Below are 17,522 nucleotides of genomic sequence, written 5' to 3' on the forward strand. Positions count from 1 at the left end.
GTAGTTCCTCATGCAGTTCAATGCAATCACGGATTCGAGATCAAGGGATACACTTAAACAGTCATTAGCGTTAGCTGAGAGATGAATGCTCAACCGGGCTAAGCTAAGAGGTGAGTCACAAAGTTTCAAGCCAAAGGATAAAAGAGGCTATTTGAAGGAAAGCCAGTGGTTGAAAATGGCAGACCCAAAGTCCACTCTATGTATAGTGTGTGCTGTCAAAATCAAGATTAAAAAATGATTGCTTGGATATGCATGGATGAAATAAAGAATTAAATATGTGATGAAAGAGTGTATTTTTTTAATGTAAAATAGTCCTACATGCATTCCAATTGAGGTGGAAGTACCCACCCAAACAACCAAAAGAAAGAAGGGGAGGCCTAAATGGTGCTGCAGGCTTGATCCAAGATGTGATTGACTATGTTTCAAACCAAAGGCTGAAAATTGCTGTGCCAAAGAAGCAAATGCCTCAAGAAGGTTACCCAAAGTCTTTTAGAGAGCGTAAAGAATACAATACATTTGCCATGAACGGCAAAAGCACCATTACAGGATACATCTAAAACAAGAATTGGCAAAGCCAATAGGTTTTGCCTATGCGTGAGCTAATGGCTTTGCCAATGTCTTTTAGCCATATTGTACAGCACACTGTAGTGGAGAAGTGTAGGGTGGAATAGCATGGCGTACAGTGGAGTAGAGTGGCATGGAGTGGCATAGAGTGCTATTGTGTGGAGTGGGGTAGAGTGGCATTGTGTGCAATGCAGTTGCATAGAATGAGTGGCATTGAGTGAAATGGTGTACAGGGGCGTGGCACAGAGTGGAGTGGCGTAGAGTGGCATAAAGTGGAGGGGTGTGGAGTGCAGTGGTGTAGAATGCACTGGTGAAGAGTAGAATGCAGTGGTGCAGAGTAGAGTGGCATAGAGTGTAGCGGCATAGAATGGTGCAGAGTAGATCAGAGTGGCGTAGAGTGCAGTGGTGTAGAGTAAAATGGTGCAGAGTAGAGTGGCATAGTGTGCAGTGGCGTAGAGTAAAATAGTGCAGAGTAGAGTGGTGTAGAGTGCAATGGCATAGGCTGCAGTGGTGCAGAGTGCAGTAGATTGGCATAGAGTGCATTGGCATAGAGTAGAGTGGTGTAGAGTTCACTGGCATAGAATGCAAAGATACAGAGTAGAGTGGTATAGAGTGCAGTGGTGCAGAGTAGAGTGTGTTAGCGTAGAGTGGTGTAGGGTGCAATGAGAAAGAGTGCAGTGGTGCCGCATGAAGTAGAGTGACATACAGTACAGTGGCGTCATGTACAGTAGCACAGAGTGGAGTGACGTTGATTAGAGTGGCACAGAGTACAGTAAAGTAGCGAGTGCAGTGGCGTAGACTGTAGTGGCTTAGAGCACAGTGGCGAAGAGTAGAGTGGTGCATAGTAGAGTGAAGTGGCATAGAGTGCAATGGTGGAAAGTAGAGTGCAGTGGCAAAGAGTGCAGCGTTGTAGAGTGCAGTGGTTTAGAGTAGAGGGGCGTAAAGTGCAATGGTCTAGAGTGCAAATGTGTAGAGTAGCGTGGTGCAGAGTAGAAGTAGAGTGGTGAAGAATGGAGTGATACAGTGTAGACAGCAGTGGCGTAGTGTGGAGTGAAATTGTGTAGCGTGCAGGGGTGCGGAGTAGAATGCAGTGGCACAGAGTGCAGTGGTGTAGAGTGGAGTGGGGTAAAGTTTGAGGCGTGCAGTGGAGAGTACAGTAGGGTGGCATAGAGTGGAGTGGCGTAGAGAGGAGTGGTTCAGAGTGGAGTGGAGTGCTGTGGTGTAGAGTGCAGTGTTACAGAGTAGAGAGTAGAGTGCCGTACAGTGAAGTGGCAGAGAGTAGAGGGGCATAGGCTGCAGTGGCGTAGAGTGGGGCAGAGTGGAGCAGCATAAAGTGGAGTGACGTAGAGTGCCGTGGTGCAGAGTACAGCAGTGTGGCATAGAATGCAATGGTGTAAAGTGGAGTGGAGCAGAGTTGAGTAAAGCAGTGTAGAGTGGAGGTGTGCAGAGTAGAGTGCAGTGGCCAAGAGTGGAGTGGTATAGAGAGCAGCGGTGCAAAGTAGAGAGCAGTGACACAGATTACTGTGGTGCAGATTAGAGTGGCGTAGAGTGTAGTGATGTAGAGGGCAGTGGCATACAGTGAAAAGGTGCTGAGTGCAGTGGCGTGGAGTAGAGTGGTGCAGGGCAGAGTGGTGGAGGGTGCAGTGGTGTAGAGTAGAGTGGTGCAGAATAGAGTGGCATAGATTGGAGTGGTGCCAAGCAGACTGGCTTAAAATGCAGGTATAGATAGTGTGGTGTAGAGTAGAGTAGCATATAGTGCAGTGGTGTAGAGAAGAGTAGGGTGGGGTAGAGTGCAGTGGCATAGACTGCAATGGCGTAGAGTGGAGTGGCATAGAGTGGAGTGGTGCAGAATAGAGTACATTTGTGTTCAGTGGAGTAGAGTTCAGTGCTCTAGCAGAATGCAGTCAAAGGCCTATGTCAGAGACTCAGTTCAAGTCCTAAGGAGTCCTTAATCTCTGCAGAGAAGCCACTCTTATGGGTCTGGTAAATGTTTCACATAGGCCCTGCACTGGTGACCACTGTATTGTGAGCAAATTATAAGATCGCAGCAGAAACAATGTTTTACTCTGTAAATGATATTTAGGGGACAAGAAATAATAGTGCAGCTTTTCTTATTGGGAAGGCACGCAGAATCAAAGTCACACTTTACAGAAGAAGGATATGCGTATTCTGTGCCACAATGACAGCTCTATTCGCTGTCATGGAGCTGATTTGCTTACAATATTGGGCAGGAGAGTGGGAGGGATAAGAAGTAACATGGGAGGGAATAGAAGCTACATGGACGGGGATATGGGAGACATGCTGAAAACACATGCACTCGTATGGAGTGCTTGAACCCAAAATAAAGTAGCTCCAAAAACGGAAGTAGTGGAAGGACACAAGTACTTGGTCCATGCTCCGGGGGAGGGCCAAATGCAAGAAGAGGACATGATACAGGCATCAGCTAGCAGTCCCTTGAACTCACATCTATTAAAAACAATGTAAATTTATGAAGATAATCACTGTACTCAAAATTAAGTTAATCAACCATGTACATTTATTTTATAAAAACATATTTTTGATCACATTTAAAAACATTCCTATATATTCATTGCTTTTCCAATATACATCCTAAATCTAATCACATACAATATTTCATGACTGACCTGTATATACAAAAAATTTTCAAACTGAATAGCGCATTTATCTTACACATAACGTATCAACATAAAATGAAGTGGAAAGATTAGTACAAGTTAGAAAAGAAAGCAAGCAATAGAAGTGGCAGGGACTATGGTCTAGAACTTGGGGAATTCCAGGTGTCAAGATGCAATAACATCAACATAAGGGCTAAGGCATAGTCCGGCAATAACGCTGTCATAATAGACAAAAGGGACAATCCATCTTAACCTATTAATCAAACAAAAAAATTTCTTCTTTCCAGAGTTGAACATAAATCCAACACTGAATGAGAGAAAAAAACATTGATCATGGGTCTTGATAAAGATAGTGGCAGAAAGTAAGCCCATCGAAACGCGTCGACGCATAGAACAAATACAATCCAAAGAAACGGATATCCACTTGATAGGATAAATGGGTCAAGATCTTACAAGTGTTTAATCCTCTCAATTGTCCTAAATTGGATGTATACTGTATGACAAAGTAGAGTGTCTTTTTTATGTTGTATTCTCTCTGTGATGTGGGTGTGAAATAGGGGCGTGTATAGGTTTTATTCATTTGTTATGTGTAAGATAAATGCGCTATTCAGTTTGAAAATTTTTTGTATATACAGGTCAGTCATGAAATATTGTATGTGATTAGATTTAGGATGTATATTGGAAAAGCAATGAATATATAGGAATGTTTTTAAATGTGATCAAAAATATGTTTTTATAAAATAAATGTACATGGTTGATTAACTTAATTTTGAGTACAGTGATTATCTTCATAAATTTACATTGTTTTTAATAGATGTGAGTTCAAGGGACTGCTAGCTGCTACTTGGAAAAGTACCCTATTCCCTTGAATTTGACAAGGGGTCTCTCTCTATTTTTAAACACATGATACAGGCATGCCAAGACAAGTGTGATCAAAGGGTAATGAGAGCTAACAAATGGTAAGCTATGTGCGGGATGTAAGCCCACTGTATGTAAACGACATGTCTCGCAAAGACTTGCATGTGCTGTCTAGGTGAAACCTAAAAAGGACTATTAAAAAGTGTTTGTGTTGAGTGTGCAGAAGAAAGTGACTCTGGAAGGGCTTGGTGCTGATTATCTGTTTTACAATCTATGTTTGCATTTAAAATATTTACAATGTGTTTGTTTGGTCCATCAGAGATAACATATTGTCACCATGCAATGTGTGACACCTTTAACCACGTCTGTCTATTTTAAATGCTGGGATTTATAAGCCCGTACTTAAAATCACAAGAGTTAACTAAAAACACCAGAATGCCACCTGCTGTTGGCTGAAAGGCCAAGACTGGTTGGTGGTGTCGCTTGATATGTGACCATCCACATGACAGCAATGGATGCCTTTACATTACCCTGCAAGGGCAGCTGGCAGCCCTACAAGTGGCGTATGTGTTTTTTCCACAAAATGTAGAGCTCTTGCACATGTTTTTTTAAACTAAGACATGCCACAGTGTTACAATATTTTGAAGAGTGTTGGTGAACTAGCTTCCAAGATTCTTTTGAAAAGAGATCCTTTTGGATGGCCATCCTTTAGGTTTCCAACAAAATGCATGTAACAGAAAATACTCTGGTGGCAGTCCGGGAGAGCCTTCTAGCCTCAGTGAACCAGTGGACACGCAGATTCTTTCTGAGCATGCTGGTCTTGTCGTCAACCTTTGTTTCCTTGGACCATGCTCACTTTTGGACTCACTTGCCTACAGCGCTCATGTCTTGGGGCGTGCTTTTGCTCTTTCGAAGAGCATTAGGTCCACTGGGTGTAACTGTGGACTTTTGTGTCACCTCTGCTCTGGGAGAGCATGAAAGCATTTCAGAACAAGGTTGGAGCATGAATTTAGTTGAGACCACACTTGGTGGAGACATTCCAGCCTTTAATTTTGACTTTCCATTAGATACTAACCTGTGACTGACTCAGTAGATCGGGACCTTCTACAAATACTGCAAGGCAACTACTTTAAGGCAGTGCGGTCTCCAGAAGTTGCAGCAGGCAAAGAACATCTGCACACGCGCTCTGGTTGTGCAGCAAAGTGGGATGTACTGGAAGGAAATGATTGGAGAGGTGATAGTTAACCTTTTGTATTTTACTTAAGGTGCCCCATGATTCCAACTACTATATCATGATTAATCTTTATAGACTGTGTGTGGGTATAAAAATAAAAACTTTTATCCTAAAAGTACCGTTACGGAAAGGTTATTCCCAAAGAAAAGAAAATATGCCCTTAAATCGTAGGTCAAAGACTGGATGGAATAGAATAGAAATAATGTGAATCCACATTAAGAAAGAAATCTTGTATGTATCCTGAGATTAGGCAGGCTACGCCCACATTAAGAAAGAAATCTTGTATGTATCCTGAGATTAGGCAGGCTACGCCCACATTAAGAAAGAAATCTTGTATGTATCCTGAGATTAGGCAGGCCACACCCACATTAAGAAAGAAATCTTGTATGTATCCTGAGATTAGGCAGGCCACACCCACATTAAGAAAGAAATCTTGTATGCATCCTGAGATTAGGCAGGCTACGCCCACATTAAGAAAGAAATCTTGTATGTATCCTGAGATTAGGCAGGCTACGCCCACATTAAGTAAGAATTCTTGTATGTATCCTGAGATTAGGCAGGCTACGCCCACATTAAGTAAGAAATCTTGTATGTATCCTGAGATTAGGCAGGCTACGCCCACATTAAGAAAGAAATCTTTTATGTATCCTGAGATTAGGCAGGCTACGCCCACATTAAGAAAGAAATCTTGTATGTATCCTGAGATTAGGCAGGCTACGCGTCTCATTGTATACCCACTTGCGGTCTCTTTATGAGCTGCCCTAGTCTTGTTCAATCCAGTGATTCAATATATAGAATTGGTGGGACTGGCAGAGTGTTGAAGGTAAAAGGTAGGGGCATGTGGTGGTAGTATCTGGGCCTGGAGGTGCTGTTATATCAAGGAGCTTTCTTGGGAAAGCATTATTTTCCTTGCTCATTGACACTTTGTCACTCATACATGAATTAACATGTATGTTTCATGTAACGTTTGTGAGAGTTTCCCATGTAGCGATATGTATTTGCTAGGTTACTTTCCTAATAAATGTAATATATACATTTGGCACAATTTTTTCAAAGTTTTCCAGGGGCGGAGAGAAACATCGTCTAACTGACATAGAAGGTGTTGGGGTTATTCACTTTGACTCCTCGCTTGTTCACTGTATTCATAATCCATCTGTTGGAAATTCATCGGCCACCAATGTGACGTACGCTAGATGTTCGGCTTAAGAAATGAAACGTTGCACCACTGCTAAGAACACCACTTCATTGGGTACTGGTCGACAGTGTTTGTAATGTCGCTCTTTTGGATTCACAAGCACATCCACAGACTCGCAACAGTAAACGCACAAAATTAAAAAAAGTTTCAGCAATGTGCCAAAGCAATGTGTTTACTTAGTAATGGAGTGCCCAAAGCGGTGGCATGCCCTTCAAGCTGAAATCCATATATCCTCATTCAACCTAGCTCTCTCTGACATGGCAAGAGTGTTACTAAGCTGAGCCTCCCTTCTACTATTTCTTTAGTTTTTTTAAATTTTTCAAAGTACAACATGGCAGCATATCCCACATGTCAACAAATACAATAACATTAGGATGTGGGTAGGGCAGCAAGTCCCAATAATTGAGAAATTTTAACATGCATCATCTTATTCGGAGGTAAGTGAAACGAAACTTCACATCCCACCCTCCACGCTTTTATGATAGGACTTGGTGGAGAGGCGCCCTTCTACTATTTAATGACTAGCTATAGTGGTATATATGTTATAGGTTTACGGGCGCCACACAGGAAATTAACACAAGTTCAAAAATAGAAGTGATAATATCTGGTTAACGGTGCTAACAGGGTGAGGAGAAACCACCAAACTCCTCAAAACTTTGTGACCTAGGCCAACAAATAGAATTTTTAAAAAATTAACAAATCCCCAGTAAACGTCAAAACAGTAAATTTTATAGATCGGAAATAAAACGAAAGAGTAAGCACAAAATATCTTAGACATTTGTACGTTTTCTTGTTTTTTTAATCCAGTGTATCTTCAGGCTGAAAGAATCTCATTAGGACATAAGCAGCCGACACGTGTTTCGTCGCAAAAGGGACAATATCCAGCGACTTTTTCAAGGCTCCGTCCTTTTTGAAAGAAGATTATGATTCGTGGTTGTAATTCCGTCTCACGAGGGATAAAAAATCTGCTCAATTTAAATCCAATAATGTTCTTACGGTCCGGAAAGCATGAATATCGCAGTTAAAGCATCTTATATATGATGCGAGGAAGGCGTGTGATCGCAACCAGTCTGTGCGTGAAACCGAGTACGGTCTACTATTTCTATGGTTGCTCAGCATATTGACAGATTTGCAACTATTAGCTGAATGCTCGGAATTTGAACGTCATAAATTTCATCATAAAAGCATCATTTACCCAGTTTATATGTCAAAATCTGTATACCGTCAACATTAGTCCTACAACAGCTTCCGAGCAATCAGAAAATACACTCTGCAACACACCAGACATAAATTATGGCACGGCAAATTTTGAGGTAGGCAGCAGCTATCTGACATTGGTCAGGGTATATTGCTGATGTTTGTTTGATAGTGTTAGATGACAAATTCCTCTATGGATTGGTGAATTTATGAGTGCAGGTAGCCTGCATAAAAAATAAAAAAATTGGGGAGGGCGGTTTTGACAAACCCCACACCCACTCCCAGAGGTGCAACATCCAAATCTCTCAACATTTTGAGACGGAGTGATTTTTGAGGGTGACCCACTAAAATTAGTGACTATGAAAACATTTTTGTGAAGGTACGGTGATTTTCGGAATTGGTGATCACACATGGTCTGTGGGAGACAGTTCACTCCTTTTAAGGGTCAAGATGAATCAAATAAAGTCAAGTTACAACGCCACTTGAGCATGAGTTGAATGTCTTCATCCTCTCCCAGTCAGTCCCTCCTTCCACCAGTATCTCATTCTTTGTGTTAAGGTTCTTTTTCATGGTGTGCAATGCCTGCCACTGGCATTTTAACACCTCATAAAGTTCTTGAAACATTTTTGTCTACCGGACATTGACTGCTCAAGGAATCAGTCACTTACAACAAATGCCACTGACCGTCCACCTGGCCCTTCCAGCTTTGCATGTGACACTTCTTGAAAGAAGCCCAACAGGTTTTGCCTGCTCCAAAGCGGTTTGTTTTTTCAAGAACGAGCAATACAGCTCAAGACCTGCTTCCAATTAGAAATGTTTGAGTAAGTTGCAGACACTTTAATACATTAAAATAATTTTGGGCCACAGGTCGGAGCATGGTTACCCCTATATATCAACCATTTCCATACTACCCCAGCACACGTAGGCTGCTCTGAACGCTGCTTTTTAAGCACTAGACATCCTCATAGGTTCCCGAACGCTATACTGTATTCTTGACATAAACCTTTGTAACTTTTTTCTACAGATTATACCCCGACTAAAAGTGCCCCCTACATGCCCCTTCTTGAAACCATATGAGACCCAACAGCTACATTAATGACACATGGTAACAGAAAGTGTGCTACTAGACTGCATTTCCACTCTTTCCCATAAAAGCTGGACTCCACGTGTGTAAACGGGCATGCCAAGGGTGAAATAGCAAGAGAGAGTTGTAACTATGGCAAGTTCATTTTGGGCACTTGCTTTTCACATACATTTGGCCAGCTGTACGACGTCTGATTTTGGCCCAGAGCACCCAGGGAGATCTATCGCCTAAACAACACAGATCCAGGAAGTGCGAGGAGCTGTAATCTGGCTGCCTCGCACAAGCTATTTTTTTTACCCATAATGCCCTGCACGCATTAAAATATTGCTTCAAAAAGGTGGGCAAGTCAAGTGCATTTTGAATGCAAGGTTTGCATAGAAACCTGGCACATGGGATGTTTGGAGTTTTTCGACCAGAGTCTGGGACTGATGGAAACATGCAAAACCAATTATTTCTGAAATGCAAAGATATGGGAGGTGGGTCCAAGGAGGCATGACTCACACGGATCATACAAGTCTCATTAGAATGTACATAAGTATGCAATGCTTACATGTATTTGTATGTATAGCAGTACAATGCCACAAGAAATAAACAAGTAACCACAGACGTTATGCTATCCCACATCCCATACCGCCTCACAATCTTACAGCACCCCAGATGTATGGGCACACAGGGCATAGGCTGCGGCGTCAGCAGGAACTACAACTTGGCCAGTAATAATATCACATGAAGATACTACAACATGGCTGCTCATTGGGGGAGGGTGCACTGGAACCAGTGAGACCTGGCAACACCAATTTCCTTCCACGATGGGGCGAGATGTGTTCGTTCTGCAAGTTTTTCTTAGTCACGAGCACTGGAAAGGATACAAATACAAGCACACACACAATGACTACCACAGCCTCCGGAGCTCACAAAGATCACAACGCAAGGTACTTTTTGAAGGGTCGATGTGGCTGCTTCTGGGAACTGGGCTCTCCCTTGCAACCGGCAGGGCAGTGTGGTTGTCTCGGGTGTCACGCATTTCTGAAAAACAAGGTACCTCGGTGCGTTGAAGGAGGCCACCATCTTCCCACACAGCGCCTTTTTCACTCAAAGCACTTGAAATCCAAGGTCAGATGTGCCCTACATTCAGCACTTCATGGTTCAAGACCGCCATGCGAGACATGGTTGATTTTTCAAATGTATTTCTTCTTTTTCCTACATTCGTGGCACGTGAAAGCTGAACTTGCTCTTAAGACCATGGTGCGCGTTGTATTTGCAGAAACTGCACTCACACTTGTTCGATTTCTTTATCTGGGGACAAAACTAGTAAGAGGTCATCCTATGTGACCTTTGGGGTAACAGACACCCTGCCAAGCACTCTTCAGAGTGGAAACTTGAGGCGACCACCGCCGAGTGCTGCACAGCTCATCTCTGCAGAGATCTATAAACTTTCACAAACACAAAGAAGGTGCTTCATTCAGGCGATTCTAACAAAGCAGACCCCAGGCCCTGATTACCAGCTACTCTGTATATTCCGACCTGTGGGGAAACCTCCGAACAGCACGCTGTCGCGATATGTTTTGCATTCTGGTCATCGCTAACTCGTAGTGAGGGCCTTTGGTCTCTCCCTGGCCCTCATTTCCAAGATCGACCAGCTCTCGATGATGGGTGTGTGTCAAAATATCGTTCTGCCACAACCAGAATATCAGGCAGGCAGAGGGAGGGAGGGAGGGAGAGAGAATACACACACACACTCTTACCTCTACCGCCGAGGTACCTATAAGTGGAGTGCAGAACACTGAGGGGCATATGTACAAGCCCCTATCGCCACCACAACATCACTTATAGTGACGTTGTGGTGGCGATGGGGGCTGCGCCTTATGTACAAGGCATCGTTAAGCCACGTCAAGCCACTTAACGTATCTTAACGCTGCCTTGTACATAAGGCCCCCTTTCACGCTAGGGGGTGTGCAGTGAATGTTGCGGTGGGTGGGCGTTCCACCGCAACACCCATTCATTTTGATGTTGCCCCCTATGTACAAGGGTTGTGTACATAGGAGGCAGCGCCAAAATTAAAAGCTGCGCCAAAATTAAGACCAGGTAAAAACTGGTCTTCAGATGGCGAAATGAGGAGAAATGCATTATTTCTCCTCGTTTTTGCTTTTTCCATGTGTGCTGCCTTGTGCCATAGGATTGTTTATGTGCAGGAAGGGGCACCTTCCTACACATAAACAATCCTCTCCTGCACGCAGACACCCTTGCACTCTGGAGCAAGGGTGCCTGCGTTGGTGGTAAGTTGCTAAACTTAGGGCCATCGCAGGGGGGATCGCAAGGCTGCGCCACACTTGTAAATATGGTGCAGCCTTGCGTTTCAGAAGTGGCGGAGAGAGGCGTTCAGCCAGGAAGGCTAACGACTCTCTCCGCCACTTCCCTGTACATATGGCCCTGAATCTGTAGTTAGCTATATACATTTGTCTTCACAGTATTCTGGAGGGCAGTGTTTTGGCAAGGATAATGTAGCAGGATGGTATTAAAAACAGGATATTCTCACGGAATACTGTCACTGGTACCCAAGAGACGCTGGGGACCTCCATGCCACAGCGATCACATAACCCAGTGTTTAATCTGTTAAAACTTTAGTGCCAGGGCCCAAAGCTTTCGTCAGACATCCGCCACCAGAGCTACGGATTGGCAGGAGGTCAAGTGCTAAGAGTGCCTAGGCTCGAGCCGGGGCCCGGCTCTTGATTCCACCGCCGTTCACTCTGTGTGTTTTATCTCAATCGAGCCGGTTTATTTCCAGCCTTTCGTAGTCTCCGTTTCCCTACCTTTCTCCTCCTCCTCGCTCCCTTTCCTTCCTTTCTGTCTCTCTTGCTTTGGTGCAAAGGCCGATGATGAAATGGGTCTTATCCCCAAATAAGAGGCCCGGTGCCAAGCACCGGCACCAATTAAGCTCTTCCAGAACACCTGCACCAGGGTGCATTCATAGGTGGTGAATTGTTTTTATTACGTTTGAGAACAGTTTGTAGAATCTTATAATCAATTCACTGAAACATCACACACATAGATATAAAGTCACGACAATAAAAATACCTGATACTGTAAAATAAAATAATTCCAGCCATCAAATTACAGATAATACACACAGTCTCAGAACTCAGTGCTTTCTCTGACGAGCCCCCGCGGTGGCAGCGCCACCCGCCGGCTCTGAGTCTACCTCACTCGAGGGCTGTCAGGGAGTAAGTGCCGCCTACTGAGCGGAGGCGCTATATCACCTGTCCGAAAGGGGAAATACGTACCACTGCATGTACATCGTACTCAATGGGAATAGGAGCAAAGATTTCGAGCAGCGCTTAAACCCTGATCCCTCGATAATAGATGATAAAATGCTGAGCCCGGCCCTTCAGCATTTCAACCTGTAGCTTCGGGCTACAGTACCCCACAGCAAGCTAACAGCAACCCACTGAACAATTTACCAATTTAAGAAATGTCATGACACAGCCTGCGAACCGACCCCAAAAAAGTCTCAAATGTGCAGACTGGGAACTGAGGCAGAAATATGAAAACATCCCATTGCAGGCTGGGCGACCCTCACCTGCCTCCAGAAAAAAAGACATTCAGCCTTACCTGCCCTATAAACACTCGGGTAAGGATGACTACCTCCCGGTGGGGCGCTCACTATGGTGGTATGCCTTTCAGTGTCCCGGGATAGCTCTCAGTCCTCGGGTATAGCTCTCAGTCCTCGGGTATGGCTCTCAGTCCTCGGGTATAGCTCTCAGTCCTCGGGTATGGCTCTCAGTCCTCGGGTATAGCTCTCAGTCCTTCCTGGTCATTCATGTTTGCTCGGAGCACTCCCCAGTGCTTCTCACTCTCTCGCTGTCTTTCTCTTTTCTCACTCAGTTTACACCCAGCGCTGGATTTTCCTCTTACAGTTTCGTTTCTCTTTACCCACGTGACTCTGTGCTCCACCCCCGACTCCCCCCTCCTAGAGTCCCTGTGCGACGTCACACACCGAGAGACACAGAAAGCCAGTCCCAACATTCAAGACGGTGCCTCGTGCAGATGACAGGCAGGGCCCCACGAAGAGCATACGAACCGGAGGCAGTCATAAAGAAAATACAAATGCTTATCGCTGCCAAGGTTTCAGAATACTTATGTGTGACATTTCCGTAATTGTATTGTCAGGAGTGACAATTAACGACTATGAGTGACACTTTCTCACAAGCAAAAAATCAAATACATATATATCATGTGATCAAGGCCCAAGGAGGGCTGAAACGCGTCATGGCTGTAGAGGTCCTGGAGCAATAAATTACAATTTATTTGCACAACGCTGTGGTCCGTGCCCATTTTTCCAGAAAGGAGCAAGTGAAACGAGAATATATACATATATATCGATATTTGGGAATTCTGCCATCTGATTGGCTGCTTATTGGTTAGGAGCGCTGCGAGCGGTTGCAACTAGGAAGTGTTGGCCGCCATTTTGCGATTCCGTCGAAGCGAGTAAGGGGATAAAAGGGCGAAAAAAATAGAAAGAGGACAGTAGGAGCACTGTAACCTTTGTGGGGGTGTTTAGGGTGTGCTATAGAGGGGGTGCGAAGCGAACTACTCATAGCTACCGGTCTGAAAGTGCTGGGTACGGAAATTAAGTGAGGTATTGAGTAGAGTCTGATGCTCCTAAGGTGAGCTGGTGCGGGATTCGAGGATGAAAGCGTGAGCCTAATCTGTGTGTCTTATGGTGTGAAGTCATGTGCCCTGGCTGTTGTGCCACACCTGTCTAAGTAGTGTCAGTAATATTTTATACGTAGTAGTAGGAAGTTTTGTTTGGAACACAGTAATTTGTATATGGTGCTTAGGTGGTGTTATATATGGAGTGCAAAGGTAAGTCAATACGGTATTTGTAAAGTGCAAACTACACAGAAAACGATAATTGATTGGCAGATAAGAAGCATTGGGTACTAAAAACTAGTGTGCATATTAGTTGCGTGAAAAAGCATGTTTGTCACTGGTTAATAAAGAGCAGTCTAAACGTGGAGTACATATGATAGGATGAAATGTGCAAAGCTCAACCAGACGTGCTACTTGCATTTGGGAGGTACATTTGTAATTCAAAACAATGGAGAACTTTTAACCCGCAGGTGGTGTTAAATGTTGGAGAATATGCTGAAAAAGAAAAGGTTACGTTTAAAAAATCATGAACTTTTAACCTGCAGGTGTCGTAGAATGTTCCAGAAAGTGTGGTGATAAAATAGGTTGAACTTCTGACCTGTGTGTGGCGCGGAATATTAAGTAGCTTTTCAGATGCAAAATTCAAAAATAACCAATGGAGATAAGTTTTGGAATGTCGATGAAAGAATAAAGTATTCTGATTTGTTGTTTACATGTATTTATATGTGGAGCGACAGAGAAATTGTGCCCTTACTGGTTTCATTCTTGATGAAAGCGGTGCATTACATGTACTGTGTGAGAAAGAAAGAATTGCATGCGTGTGTGACATTTGAAATCTGCATACCAACTACAAAGGTGAGGTAGAAATGAACAAGGTGTGTTATGTGTTCTGTAGTAGTGATTATGTATTTGAGGTGATATTTTTAAGTTTGAAAGTATTTTTTATTTCAAAATAATATCCTGTTAGTAAAGTGTGGTGTTTCATATTGGTTATAAAATATGCATAAAGTTTGACCTGTTGTTATATAAGTACTTTATATATGTTTAGGAATTTTTCACAAAGAAGAAATGTAGTTTGTCATCTTCAAAGGACTGTATGGTTTTGAAAATGAGGTACAGCATTAATTTGGGTTTGCCAATGTATTCAGGGGAGATAAACAAAAAGTCCCACGTTTGCAAATTATACTTTTTGTGGAAGAAGGGGGGGTAGGAGATGTATGTGTTATTAAGTTGAACGCAATAAAACCAAACCCAGAAATGTTATGTGGACAGGTTGTGGTCTCATTTTTGTTTACCACAGAAAGCTGCTCCTAGTGAAAAATGACCCTAATACAGTTACAAATGCATTGTGAGTGAGGGCATCTCACAAAAAGTGACGGACTGGTCTCACACACCACCTGGTGTCATGCTTCATCATCGGCCAGTCCTCGCCCTCTAAAACCTTCGTTTGATAGAGGGCGGGCATACACCTGACGACAGGAATGCACTTCTAAGCTAAAGAGTGGGGGCCCATGTGGTCTCATTTTTGACAGTGAGAGGTAGATTTGAATATAAGTCTAGGTAGGTTGTTGTACTGTGAGGCCATCTACAGTGTTTGGAGATTACATGGAGAGGAGATGGAGATAGTAAAAGTGATACGTTCCTTTTATATGTTCACATAGTTTGAATCTTTTGAATATAGGTTGAGATATAATATGAACATGGTTTCTGGTTTGCATTTGGGTATAGTTAATAGTTTTAGTAGTTTGTGACTAGTGAATATAAAAAAAGGTAGATACACTAAAATATATGGTAGTAAACTTATTAATTATTGTCTGTTCTTATGAAATAGAAGTGGTTGGGGAGTGTTTCTTTAGAAGAGATGTTTTATAAATGTGTGAGAGATAAAAAAGAAATGAAAATGTTCGGTATATTTTCTGTATGACTTTCTTGACATTAGTAAAGTACATGTCATTACAAGTGATAGTAATTGTCAGGCTGTGTTCCTGTTCTGAATATACGTAGGTGTTTAAGTGGTCCGTGTTTTACCGGTGCTCAGTTTCACTATCTCTTTTGAGACACTCGTCAATTTTTTCATTCAATTTAATGTCCTTAATATACGTACAGTAAAGGGACGGTATATCAAAAGTTTGGGAATTACAACTTTGTTTACTCTCCCCACCCTCTGCTATACACTGTACAGAGTGTTTAAACCACTTTATTAACATACAGATGTATAGCTAGTAAAGGTGGTGTAGTGCCACTGAGCCCATTTATAAACCGTGCTATGGGATGGTTTATGTTTTACCCGCCAATTTGCATGTTTGAATACTTTGGGATGATAAGCGTTACAGAAGACACCTTTAAAAATTAAGCCCGAGTATGGGTATAGTGCCGCTACTAGGAATGGTGGCGGTTTCTCTTTGATTTTGTACGGTTAAGCAATGGCGGGGGTGGGGGAGGTGGGTATGTTGGTGATTAAAACACCGACTTTAGTAACGTGCAGATGTCTAGCTACTAAAGGTGATGTAGTACCACTGGGATCATTATAAAGCGCCCTATGGCATGGTATATGTTTTACCCGCAAATTTGCATGTTTTAATACATTTTGCTGATGAGTGTTTCGGGAGATATCTGTTGAAATTAAGCCTCTGTATGGCTATAGTGGCTCTTCCAGGTTTGCTGGGGCTCTTTGTTTTATTGCGTAAAGTTAAGCAAGGGTGGGTGTGGAGGTGGTGTAGTGGTACTGGGACTATTTATAAAACCGCCTTATGGTATGGTGTATGTTTTACTTGGAAAATTGCAGTTTTCAATACCTTTTGCTGATGAGCGTTCCGGCAGAAACCTGTTGAAATTAAGGCTATGTGTGGCTATAGTGGCATCTGTCCCTGCAGTTATTCTAAGTATCTATCAGCCCACTCGCCTAGGGTAAGCACTGTGCCATCCATCCAGTTATATGCCCATATATTCATACATACATCTGTCCCAGAACCAATCCTACGCATCTATCAGCCAACCTGTGTATCCTAAGTACTGGTCTATGCATCCATTTATCCTTCCATTCATCCATATATCCATCCATCCATCTAGCTATCCATTCATCCATCTGGCCATCCATCCAGTCGCCCTTTATTCAACTATCCGTCCTTATTTTCGTGCACTCTTCGCCGCCGATCCTAAATACTGCGTATTATACTCATCCACACAGCCTCTTAAGGGGCCGAAAAGGCTGGCAATAATCATTGAGAGGCAGATGAAGTTTCTGATAAAGAACAAGAAAGCTTTGAGTTGCTCTTTGTGGACGAGAGTTCACCACCCTTCTCTGGTGGTGTTTTAAACAAAGGATGTAGGGAAAGAAATGTAAAGCAGCTTTTCAGTGTAAGACGTTAATTTAGAAAGATAACGGGGCCTATTATCAAGAACGGCATTAAAATTATTACCGCTTTAGCGGCAGGAAACTGAGTTTGACAATTACAGAGGTTGAAGGAGATGGAAAAGTGATTAGCACTGATTGAAGAAGAAATTGGAAGGTTTAATGTAGTGTGCTCTGAAATACCAAACTATGCTTGTGTTTGTTGTCGACGTACTCATTATAAAAGTCAAACTAGGAATGTTGATTTGCATTTGAAAATTGAAAAGGAGAACAATAGTAAGTGGGAAGAATTTGTAACTTACTTGTTGGTGGAAGGTCGATTTGAGATAGGTAGTGATCGACGTATATGTAAATATTGTTATAACAAATTATTATTATTATTATTTGATGATTTATACAGCGCATAGCTGTCCCAGTGACGGGGCGTCCCAGCGCTACCCAAAAGTACAAGTGCAAAGACTACTCCAAACTAACACAAACCAGAATTACTCCGGGAAAAAACAGGTCTTCAAGGCCTTGCAAAATATCAAATGATTCTGCAAACCTCTGATAGAAGTCGGGAGAGAATTCCACAGATGGTCTGCCTGGACTTTAAAAGAACGTCCACCATCTCTGACTCTTTGAAAACGAGGAGTGCAGACGAGGCCCGAGTTAGCGGAGTGAAGGGGGTGATTCAGGATATACTGACCTAGCATATCACCTAAAATTAGGGGGCCTTGTTGCGTAAAAATTTTATGAGCTAGACACAAAGG

The 17,522-nt window shown here is 42.9% G+C and overlaps 1 protein-coding gene across 2 annotated transcripts in view; it reads right to left on the reverse strand.

Annotated features, from left to right (window-relative positions):
• Positions 1-12,648, reverse strand: part of IRF3 (interferon regulatory factor 3) — a 160,954-nt gene extending 148,306 nt beyond the window's left edge. Inside the window, exon 1 of one of the 2 annotated variants that reach the window (XR_014966408.1) lies at positions 12,378-12,646. The gene's annotated coding sequence lies outside the window, so the exon portion shown is untranslated. Of the gene's footprint in view, positions 1-12,377 lie in introns of both variants that reach the window. The other variant, XM_085616157.1, reaches the window with a different exon arrangement.
• Positions 12,649-17,522: the final 4,874 nt, after the last annotated feature.

The sequence above is a fragment of the Triturus cristatus genome, chromosome 7 (genome assembly GCF_964204655.1).
Source record: "Triturus cristatus chromosome 7, aTriCri1.1, whole genome shotgun sequence".
NCBI classification, from domain to species: Eukaryota; Metazoa; Chordata; class Amphibia; order Caudata; family Salamandridae; genus Triturus; species Triturus cristatus.